A 10,909-nucleotide genomic window follows, 5' to 3' on the forward strand; every position below is an offset into this window, starting at 1 on the left:
ATTTGTTCAATTTCTGCAGGAGATTTTTTTTGGGGGGGCATTCATATATATATATATATATATATACTTAACATCTTTATTGGAGTATAATTGCTTTACAATGGTGTGTTAGTTTCTGCTTTACAACAAAGTGAATCAGTTATACATATACATATGTTCCCATATCTCTTCCCTCTTGCGTCTCCCTCTTTCCCACCCTCCCTATCCCACCCCTCTAGGTGGTCACAAAGCACCAAGCTGATCTCCCTGTGCTATGCAGCTGCTTCCCGCTAGCTATCTATTTTATGTTTGGTAGTGTATATATGTCCATGCCACTCTCTCACTTCGTCACAGCTTACCTCTCCCCCTCGCCGTGTCCTCAAGTCCATTCTCTACGTCTCTGCAGGAGATCTGATCAGCCTGAGATGTTGTACCAGCTGCTGCACAGCCCGAACCTTGTTCTTGCTCCTGGCTTTGACCTCTGCCAACTGCTGCAAGTAGTCACAGTGGAGCTGTGTGAGCGGGCCTCATCCAGTCATACCACAGTGTACGTGTCTCAGCTTTCAGTTTCGGTCCAACATGTTGAAATTCTTCCAGCATATAGGCTTCATCCCTGCCAGTTAGAGCTGTTGCTCCATCAGTACCAGATTGGGGGCCATCCTCAAGTTCTTGACTGGGATCTCTCTGAGGCACAAAAAGCATGGCCTTGTGTGCTGGTAACTGCTTGCCGGGGAGGCTTTGAAGGACCAGAATGCTATCAGCCTCTTAGAATTCACACAGGTACAGGAAATTGTTGCCTTGGTGGAAAGTATAGGAGCTATCATTGCTCATATAGTATGTAGGGTTGGACAGCAGTACCACTGTGTGGTCTGTACCACTCTGCCCTTGTGCTTCCTTGTAGATGAGAGATATTAGTTTGTGTCTACGAAGAGTATATTCCACCTGGGATAGTCCTGGTGTCACCTCCCCTGGTCTGAGGAGGTGTGGGTGTGTAAAGGGCCTGGGCTGGCCTAAGTATCGGTTTGGAATCCTCCTCTTTCGGATGGGTTGCAGGGAGTACCTTCACTGCGAGCATGACATGCATCCGGAGAGGCTGCGGGAGCTTGCTACTGTGGGAATAAGCTTAGTTGCTGAGAGTAGTCAAGGCATTACTGCCATGCTCGTGCTTCAGGAAGGAAACGTGGAAAACTCAGGAAATGTTTATTGAGCACCTACCATATACCAGGTCCTGAGGCAAGTGCCAGGGATCCAATGGTAAGCAAAATGGTCATTAATTCCCCAATTTGTTCAGTGAGGGGGGCAAATCATTAAGCAAATAGTTTCACAAATACATATATAAACGCCATGACAAAAAGTCCATCAATGAGTAGCTATTAAATGCTTACTATATACTCATCCTTGTGCTTAGTGCTGTGGGAACTACCAAGAGGGCTTAGATGACATTCATCCTCAACATCATTACCATCCAACTGGAGAAGCTTGTGCTCTCTGAAATGATGAAGTACCACAGGTGCCCATCTGTGTAGTGCAGATGTGGTACGATGGGAGATCAGCAAAAGAAGAAGCCAATGTTGGAGCACATTGTTTTTAATTTGGAAAAGTAATAAATAATAGGGATATATGTATATGTATAGCTGATTCACTTTGTTATAGAGCAGAAACTAACACACCATTGTAAAGCAATTATACTCCAATAAAGATGTTAAAAAATAAAAGAATAAAAATATAACATGTAAAACACATTCAAATCGTACATTAATAGTAAGTCTTTTTCCTACCACCAACCTGTTGGCTCAACAGGTGTTAACAGTTTCTCGTGCATTCTTGTAGAAATTTTTCATGCATTCTTGAGACTATGTATAGTCCATAAATATTATCCTTGTTTTAAATTCCAATTTTAATACATAATTGCTATTGCTTATGTTAACTCCAGAAGAACTTATAAACTACAAAGCTAAGATTTATGAATATTTAGAATATGCAAATGATATAAAAATTTAGTCAGTGAAAGTCAAAGCCTCTTCTCAGAAGTTAACTGTTGTTGTTTATTGTGTTTCTTTCTTGAAAAAACTGTGTCCACATGCCATCATAGAAATAGAAAAAAAGAAAAGACTTGGTTCATCAACTCATGCATTCAAGAAATAAGACTTTCTCAGTTTCTGCTCACTAATTGAACTTCTTCTGGGCCATCACTTAGCATAGGGAGTAGAAACAAAATCTCAGCCAATGTGGGGACCAGCCACTTTCTTCAACATTGTACTTAAATTCTGAGTGAGCTTACAAAGTACCAAGGCACTGGGGCCTACATCATCTGGTGCCATTTGGCTGGTTTTCCATGCACCTTGACTATCGTTGAGATGTTCTTTCTCCTATCTGCCTTGCCCTTTTGGGTCAGTGCTATTTTCCACCTTTTGCACGCTTCTCTGGGCCACAGGGCAAGGCTGGAAGGGGTCCTCCTGCCTGCACACACCTTGTTGTCATTCTGTCATGGGATATTCCTGTCTCCTTCCAAAGTGTCTAGAGTTTGGATGCCTCCTTGAGACCCTACACAGAAAAGATGAGACAGACCCTTCCACTGGACACTTCCTATATCATTAATCCTTTCTTGTATCTCAGCCCTTTACCTCACCCTCACCTGGGATATCTTTTTCATGACTTGTGGCTGGGGGCTGTGAGATCTCTCTTCAAATACATTTATCACTTCTGGCTAAACTCTAAATCTTCTCTTATTGGCTTAAGTTTTTAGACACTAAAGCCAAGAAGAGACCTAAAGACGATTTCTACTTTTCTGCACTATCTCATCCCTTCTAGAAGACAATGATTATGGAAATTACTATTACTTAGGTGTTGAGGCCTGGGGATAATGAAGTATAATATAAAAAGGGCAGCTGTTAATATAAAAAAATCTTATCCTAACACATAGCCTAAATCTCAGCTTGCTAACTTGCTTTGAAATCCATTTCTGGAGTTTGTGTTGTCAGGTGCACCCAGTCAAGGCACAGTGGCTGTGAAACAGATGGAAAGTGAGGTTGGAGCCTGGGTCCCAGTCTCTACCTTGCTCACAACCAGCACTATGACCTTAGGCAAGTGTCTCCCTCTATCAGACTGCAATTTGATAAACTGAAAGATGAATAGGTTAGAGTATGACATTGAATTGAATAGGAAATATCCTTTTGCTAATATTAATGGTAAGTATTATTCTGTAAGGTATTTGTAAAATGAGTGTGTGTGTGTGTGTGTGTGTGTATGTGTGCTGAGTCACAGCGTAAAGTGTATTTCTCAGGGGAGCTGTGATCAGAAAGTTTGGAAGTCACTGGACTAGAGGACACTATCCTATAGGTGTGTAAGTAATTGGCCAACAATTGTGAAAATAAAAGATTTTGAGATTTTTATAGCTGTGGCCTGCTGGTGCTATAGGCTATGAGGATCGAGCTGCTTCTTCCCACTTATGCCAAAGGAACCCACTTAACCCTCAGTTATTTCTTCTTCTCTGGCCTAACTTAATTTTGTGTATTTTTATTCTCTTCTTTTTTCTCTCTTCCCTCTCTTCCTTCTTTCTTTCCCCCTCTATTTCTCCTCTATTCTCCCCCTTTCCTTCTACCATGTTGCCTTGTGGGTACGGATTTCATTGACATGCTTTCCCTCACGTCAGCACTAAAGACATCTAAGATATAGTTAAGTCTTTACAATAAATGCTGCAGATCCTTTCTACTCAGTGTGGGCCATTGGCCAGCTGCCTCAGCATCACCTGGGAGCCTGTTAGAAGGCAGTATCTCAGGTCCTGCCCCAGACTTCCTGCAATAGAATCTGCATTTTCACAAAACACTGTGAGTCTCACGAACATTCAAGTATGAGAAACACTGCTATAGCACTGACCGTCTTCTTAAACGAAACGAACATCAGAAAATCTGTCATCAAATCCTTAAACTCAATTATCCACAGATGCTTCGCATCATCATGGTCACAGAAGGTGCTCCACTCCCTTGGAAAATAGATGGGTTTAAGGGTGGGGCAGGTGTGGAGAAATGGTGGTTTGGATGTCTACATAGGGGAGGTGGTGGCTTTCCCTGGGCCTCTGGACAAAGGATGTTTACTTATGGAGGCAAACGTCTGGCTGTCTTGATAAATATCAAGTCTTTTCTTGTTTGTCAAGGCATGGCGGGTGATGTGGTTTGTGATTTCACGACCTGTTGTATGTTAGACACCAGCTTGAGCACATGATAGTTGGTTTCATTTGGCTCAGAAAGGGGTATCATTCTACTTGTTTTCCTTCCCTGGGAAACATGGAACAACTTGGAGGTCATCCACTGAGGATGCATCTGTTACAAGGAGGGTGGCAAGTCCTTGATTTCTTGGGACAGTCCCAGGTTGACACCCACTTCCCAGCAAAAAATTATTAATAGTGGGCACTTTGATGTTCAAATGTGTCTCCAATAAATTGTGGTCACACCAGTTATAATAGATTCCAGAAGGAAGCAGACCTCTCTAAGGGACAGGGTAAAAATGAATCTAACAAATGGGAGAGAGAGAAACACCCCTGATTCTATTGGTTGTCAAGGCCCAAGCCCAGAAAAAAGATTTCCCTTCAGTCAATGGCCCTGATACTAGATATTTGAGGGCATTTTCGTTAGCTGGAGTGTTTTGAACAATTCCCAGATTAATGCTACTTCTAAGATTTTGCTTTATCATCTTGGTCTAACTTCTGACTTCTCCAGGTTTGGTTGTCTTTCTGGCTAGGCTGCCTCCACCTAGGACCAGACCATGTTTTTGACTCCCTTGAACTTCTGTTGCCACCACAGCGAAGAATGCATTTCTGTGAATCTTAGACGGCTTCTTTGGTCTTTGTGTCTCCTGATTCACACTTAACAATAGATGAGAGAGTGCTCCAAAGAGCTGAAATGCTTTACACTCTAGATTGAGAGTCAAAAGCTAATTTATAAGTGCTAGCAAGGAGGCAAAACACGTTTAGACCAATTGATGGCACTGAAATTCTGAAACCGAAACTATATTTGACACCAGATGGTTATGAGTGGTAAGATGGAGAGCCCTCAAGACACAAGCTTCCCAGGACTCCCCGGCGTATTCATTTTCGATTCTTCCTGATGCATTTGAAGGGCCATAAAGCAGATCACATGACCCAGTGCTCTAGGCTCTGAAGCTTCTCCTTGCACTTGGCTCTTGCATATTTAAGGTGGGGCTCAGAAAATACTTCTTCTCTTCCTGTCCCACCCAGAAGCCACTAGGTGAACATTCTGGTGGTGCTAATGGAATTTCAGAGCTGAGTTTTGTTTCTCAATCCTGGGACAGGCCCCGGCAGATCCAAGATGAGGAAGCACAAACAGGTGGGCTCTGAGGGACGTTTACTCTTGGCTGGAACACATTGTGATGCTGTCTCGGGGAGTTGGTATTTATTTTTCCAGTCATGCTTAGTGCTGGGAGGTGTTAGATTTCATTAAAGCCTTCATGACTCATGACCCCAGGAGAGCTTGGATTTCATTTCCCCACCTCCTCAATCCCATTTGCCTTGCTCTTCAAAATGAAAATAGCAAAATCTCTTAGAGTGGGCACTTGTTGAAAGGGACGTCTCTTGATCAATTAGAGGGAAGCCCTTTACAGACTCAAAAGCACCACCTTGTTGGGAGTGGGATTGTCATTCTGAGGAATTTGTTTGTGGAGGTTGATTTTCCACAAATGTTTTTGAATAACCAAACTAAACTTATCTTTCAAAACAGTCCCATTGGAGGCTTGTCTCCTTTCTCAACATGTGCTGCAAGTGCAAGGGCTCAGAGAGTATTTGGAATTACCTTTAGAGCCAGTTTTGGAGACACATGAGAGATTTGGTTCCCATTAAGTTTTACCTCAGTTTTGACCTAAACACCCCTGTCTGGCTTGGTCTCCACGCTCATTCATCAGACTTGGTACAAGATGTCAGCTGGCTTTTCCAGAAATCAAAACTTCCCTCCATAGGTTGGACTCTTGCCATTATTGAGGAGATTTAATAGAGTATTACTAAGACTTTTCAGGCAAGTTCTAAAGGGAAGTTTTAGAAATTCACTGAATTTTAAGCTATGTCTCTGGGACAAGGGTCCAGCTTTAAGAGATGACCAGTGTGGAACTCAATACTTATTTGGAACACACACACACACACACACACACACACACAGACCAATAAATATATTACAAAGATCTTAATCATGTCACCTCTTACCATCTCCCTAGTGTATTAACATACAATTTTTTGTTATTTGTCTTGTTTTGTTTTGTTTGGGCAAGAGTAGCCAGAAAGTAATCAGTAATTTGTTCATTAACTCATTTATTATTTATTCATTGATTCAGTCAGTCAGTCAAAATCTGCTTGGCATTCGACTTTCAATAGCACAAAAGGACATGGTCACTGACCTGACTGCAATAGGAGAGATAGTTGAACATTAATTAAAGAATCACCCAAATAAATGTAAATAAAATAAGAGCCACTGTGATAAGTGCTGTGGAGGAGAGGAACATACATGGAGCTAAAGGTGGTCTAAAGGAGAACGTGCCTGGACAGGAAGGATCTGAAAGAGGAGGGGCAGTGATTTGGTGAAGGGGAGGGGAATGTAGGAGCTTTCCAGGTAGAGGACAGCTTATGTAAACCTCCTGCAGGGCTTCCCTGGTGGCGCAGTGGTTGAGAGTCCGCCTGCCGATGCGGGGGACGCGGGTTCGTGCCCCGCTCCGAGAAGATCCCACGTGCCGCGGAGCGGCTTGGCCCGTGAGCCACGGCCGCTGAGCCTGCGCGTCCAGAGCCTGTGCTCCGCCATGGGAGAGGCCACAACAGTGAGAGGCCCGCGTACCGCCAAAAAAAAAAAAAAAAAAAAAAAAACCTCCTGCAGCAGGAGAGATGATGGAGCATTGGAAGAACAGAAAGAAGTACAGTGTGGCAGCTGCTCAGAGCAAGGCAGGAAATGAGGATGGAGACACCAGCAATGGAGAGACCACATGGGACCTTGTAGGCATGGGGACCCCAGGGTTTATTGTCTAGACCAAAACACTTGTGAACGTAAAATGAAGGGCTACTGATAATGACCCGAATAGGCATAAATTCCAACTATTCTGGGCAAACCAGGACATATGCTCCTCTTACTTAGAGACCACGCTAGGGATTTTGGTCCTCATCCCCAAAGCAGGGTTAAACAGGGTTTAAGTTTGGGGATGACAATGAGGGCAGGATCGCATTTCGAAACGATCTTCCAGGTTACATGGTCAGGACACGAATGGTGGCCATTTCCTTAATTATCAAGAGTCCTGGTTTGATTTGGATAAATCTTCATGCTCCAAGCTTCCTCCTCTGCTCTCATCCCAGGGCTCAGCACACATCTGTGCAGCAGCTGCAAAGCTGGGATTCCAGAGGCCCCGCCTAATTTGTAGAATGATGGGGACGGCGCCCGGCAACGCAGCGCTCCCATGAGTGCTGCTGATGTTCACGTTGTAAGCTTGATGCCTTCCACGTGCTCCCGTTTCATTCCGACCTTCTTGGGGTCAGGCCAGTAATGAACTCTTTGGAGGAATTTGGTCCAGCCTAGTGTCTTTCATGGCTAAACGTTTCAGAAAAATGGGGCCTGTGCATGTAAATCAATGGGAACAATGTCTTGAACCCACAAGGGGCGTTATTCACATGCCGACGCCTCTTCTTGAATTTCCTCTCTGTCTTTTGTAGAGTGGCAGAATTAAAGGGGGCTTTAAGAGATCTGAATTCCCTCTTAGGCCCACTGGGGAGTGGTTGTCCCAGCTCTGACTGAGCTCTTCTGGGGACCGGGAGCGTGTCCCCTCCTAGGATGCCGTCCTGGTTTGGCTCACTCCCCTCTCTCTCCATTTCCACCCTTCCAGCCTGAGTCACCATCCTCTCTCACCTGGACCACTGCAGTGGCCTCCACTGGTCTCCCTGCTTCTGCTGCAGCCTCTCTCCTATCTATTCTCCACACCGTGGCCAGAGGGCTCTTGTAAAAACAAAAATCAGTCGGGCTGGTCCCTGTTTAAGCCTCTTAACAGCTTCTCATTGCCTTCTGATTAAAATCCACTCTTCTTATTCTCCCCACAAAGCTCTGCTTTCTACCTAGGTCTCCAAACTTCTCTCTCATTGTTATCCCCCTCACACACTGTGTTCCAGCCCCAATGCCTTCTTTCGTATTTTCAGACACACAAACTCGTTTTTTTGCCCCAGAGCTGTTGCCTGGAACACTCCTTCCATGACTGTGAAACCGGCTCCTCATTCCTTAGGCCTCCACGAAACGGCACCCACCTGGAGAGGTTTTTCCTGGCTGTTTGCTTATAGCGCGTCCCACTTACTCATCTTTGTCCTTTTACTGTTTATGACCTACAACTTGTAATTTTTTGTTAGTTTCATTGTTTATTTTCCTTCAGCCTGTCTCTGAGGGCAGGGACCATGACTGCCTTGTTCACGGCTATATCCTCAGTACCCAGCACAGTGCTAGCACATAGTAGGTGTGCTCAATAAATATTTATGGAATAAATGAACAAATGACAGTGGATTACTTTTTGTTTAACAGCTCCATGTGCTATGAAGTAATTTCTTATTAGAACCTTAAATTCATGGTTATCTTTGATTACAGTTCTCTTTAGAATTCCCTTTTCATAATGAAACCCCTTCCTGCCCCCATATGTGAAGACCATTATCTTGTCCATTCTAAGGTTTCTTTTCTCCCTTCAGAAAATCCCAAGATCTGAACTTACCAGACGATTCAGCAATCCGACTCCTGGGCATATATCTGGAAAAAGACAAAAGGTCTAATTCAAAAAGATACAGGCACCCCAATGTTCACAGCACCACTATTCACAATAGCCAACACATGGAAGTAACCTAAGTGTTCATCAAAAGATGAATGGATAGGGCTTCCCTGGTGGCGCAGTGGTTGAGAATCCGCCTGCCGATGCAGGGGACACGGGTTCGTGCCCTGGTCCGGGAAGATCCCACATGCCGCGGAGCGGCTGGGCCAGTGAGCCATGGCCGCTGGGCCTGCACGTCCAGAGCCTGTGTTCCGCAACAGGAGAGGCCACAACAGTGAGAGGCCCGCATACCGCAAAAATAAAAAATAAAAAAAAATAAAAATAAAAAAAAAAAAGAAAAAAAAAAGATGAATGGATAAAGAAGATGTGGTACATATATACAATGCAATATTACTCAGCCATAAAAAAGAATGAAATAATGCCATTTGCAGCAACATGGATGGACCTAGAGATTATCATACTAAGTGAAGTAAGTCAAAGACAATTATATGATATCACTTATATGTGGAATCTAAAAAATAGTACAAATGAACTTATTTACAAAACAGAAATAGACTCACAGACATAGAAAACAGACTCATGGTTACCAAAGGGGAAGGGGGGGAGGGATAAATTGAGGATAAGGGATTAACAGATGTGCACTACCATACAAAAAAAAATCCCTAATTCTTTCAACTCTTACCCTATAATGTGCTATCTTCTTTGATGCATCTTATTGTTCTTTCGGCCTATCAAATTCTTTTTTGGATTCAGAACCTGTCATCTACCATAGTGGCTATGCTTCCCACCTCCTGGGCCATTCACACATTTGATAAATATGCTAGCTAAGAAAGTATGTTGACTGTCCTTAGGGAGAGTCCTTTCTTCAGGCATTAATAACTTGATGAGCCCATGGAAAAAATTAGAGACCTTTCCATTAAATAGAAAGCCAAGCGTTAAATGTTTCAACTAAGAAACAAAATCTGTCTATAGCTGTCTAGGTAACACTTCCAATTGGACGCATTGCCTACTTCACACACTGAACATATTTGAAAGGAAAGTTATAAATTATGATACACAATAGTAGATGGTCACTTAAATGGTGGTTTTGCAGACTGTGTCACAACATAGAATAATGATTCTGCTGTGATATATGGTAAATGGCGAGAGCACAATGCAAAATTATGTTATGAGCAAATTTTCTTCTCTATCTTGAAATATGTGGCTTTCTCATTTATAATGAAAAACATACATTTATACAAAGGCTTTACTTACATTCCTGTCATAAAATTCAGTGCTTTATATTAAAGAACCTGGCTTTCTCACAGAAATAGGGATTAGGAGATGTTCTGTACATATAACTGGGAGAATCAAACCCCTTCTATCTTATCACTCAGAGGGCTCAAAAATATGTTTGTGTCTCATTTTCTAAGTCTGTGGTTTCTTTCTTTTGAATGGTTCTGACACTGTTTTTCTATGCAGCTTATTTTTAGGAAAAAGATGTGAAACAGGTAAAGTTTTTTTTTTTTTTTTAATTCCCCTTTTCCTTTGACCTTTCTCTGGCCTCAGGTAATGACATCACACTGTCCCTACCAGAGCCACTGATTTCATTTCCAGACCTCCTCTTCCTTCTCCTGACCTGTACCAAAGCTTACCTGTCTTGAGTGCCCTTTCCTCATAGCATCTATCTCTGTCTCATTATGCATATTTCCTCAACTCCAAATGATTATTGATCATTATAAAAATCTATAAAGTTCAGAAAAATATAAAGAAGGAAAACATCACTCATTGCTCAATCACCCAGAAAGGGTCCCTCTATTAAAAAACACACACACACACACACACACACACACACACACACACACACACACACACATAAACACACATCAGAAATCATTTGGTTTAAGGATTTTATGGATGGTAATGCCTTAGTCTCTCTTTCCCCTGTGGTAACTCTTTCTCATTCCAAATCAATAGTGGTCTTTAAATTCCTGATATTGGTGGCCACTCTACTCACTGTAATTGGGCGGCCAGAGCATTTTCTTAGGAAGAAGGTCTGTTTGCCTTCTTCAGATGAAACTAGAAAGGCAGACACTTACTGCATCTTCTTGGAAGTACACCCCTTCTCCTCAAGACCCCATGTGGGGAAGATGCAACTTAATACTCTTCC

The 10,909-nt window shown here is 42.9% G+C and overlaps 1 pseudogene; it reads right to left on the reverse strand.

Moving 5' to 3' along the window:
* Positions 1–371: 371 nt before the first annotated feature.
* LOC131760596 (xaa-Pro aminopeptidase 3 pseudogene) lies at positions 372–1,128 on the reverse strand (annotated as a pseudogene).
* Positions 1,129–10,909: the final 9,781 nt, after the last annotated feature.

The sequence above is a fragment of the Kogia breviceps genome, chromosome 7 (assembly GCF_026419965.1).
Source record: "Kogia breviceps isolate mKogBre1 chromosome 7, mKogBre1 haplotype 1, whole genome shotgun sequence".
Lineage (NCBI taxonomy): Eukaryota > Metazoa > Chordata > Mammalia > Artiodactyla > Physeteridae > Kogia > Kogia breviceps.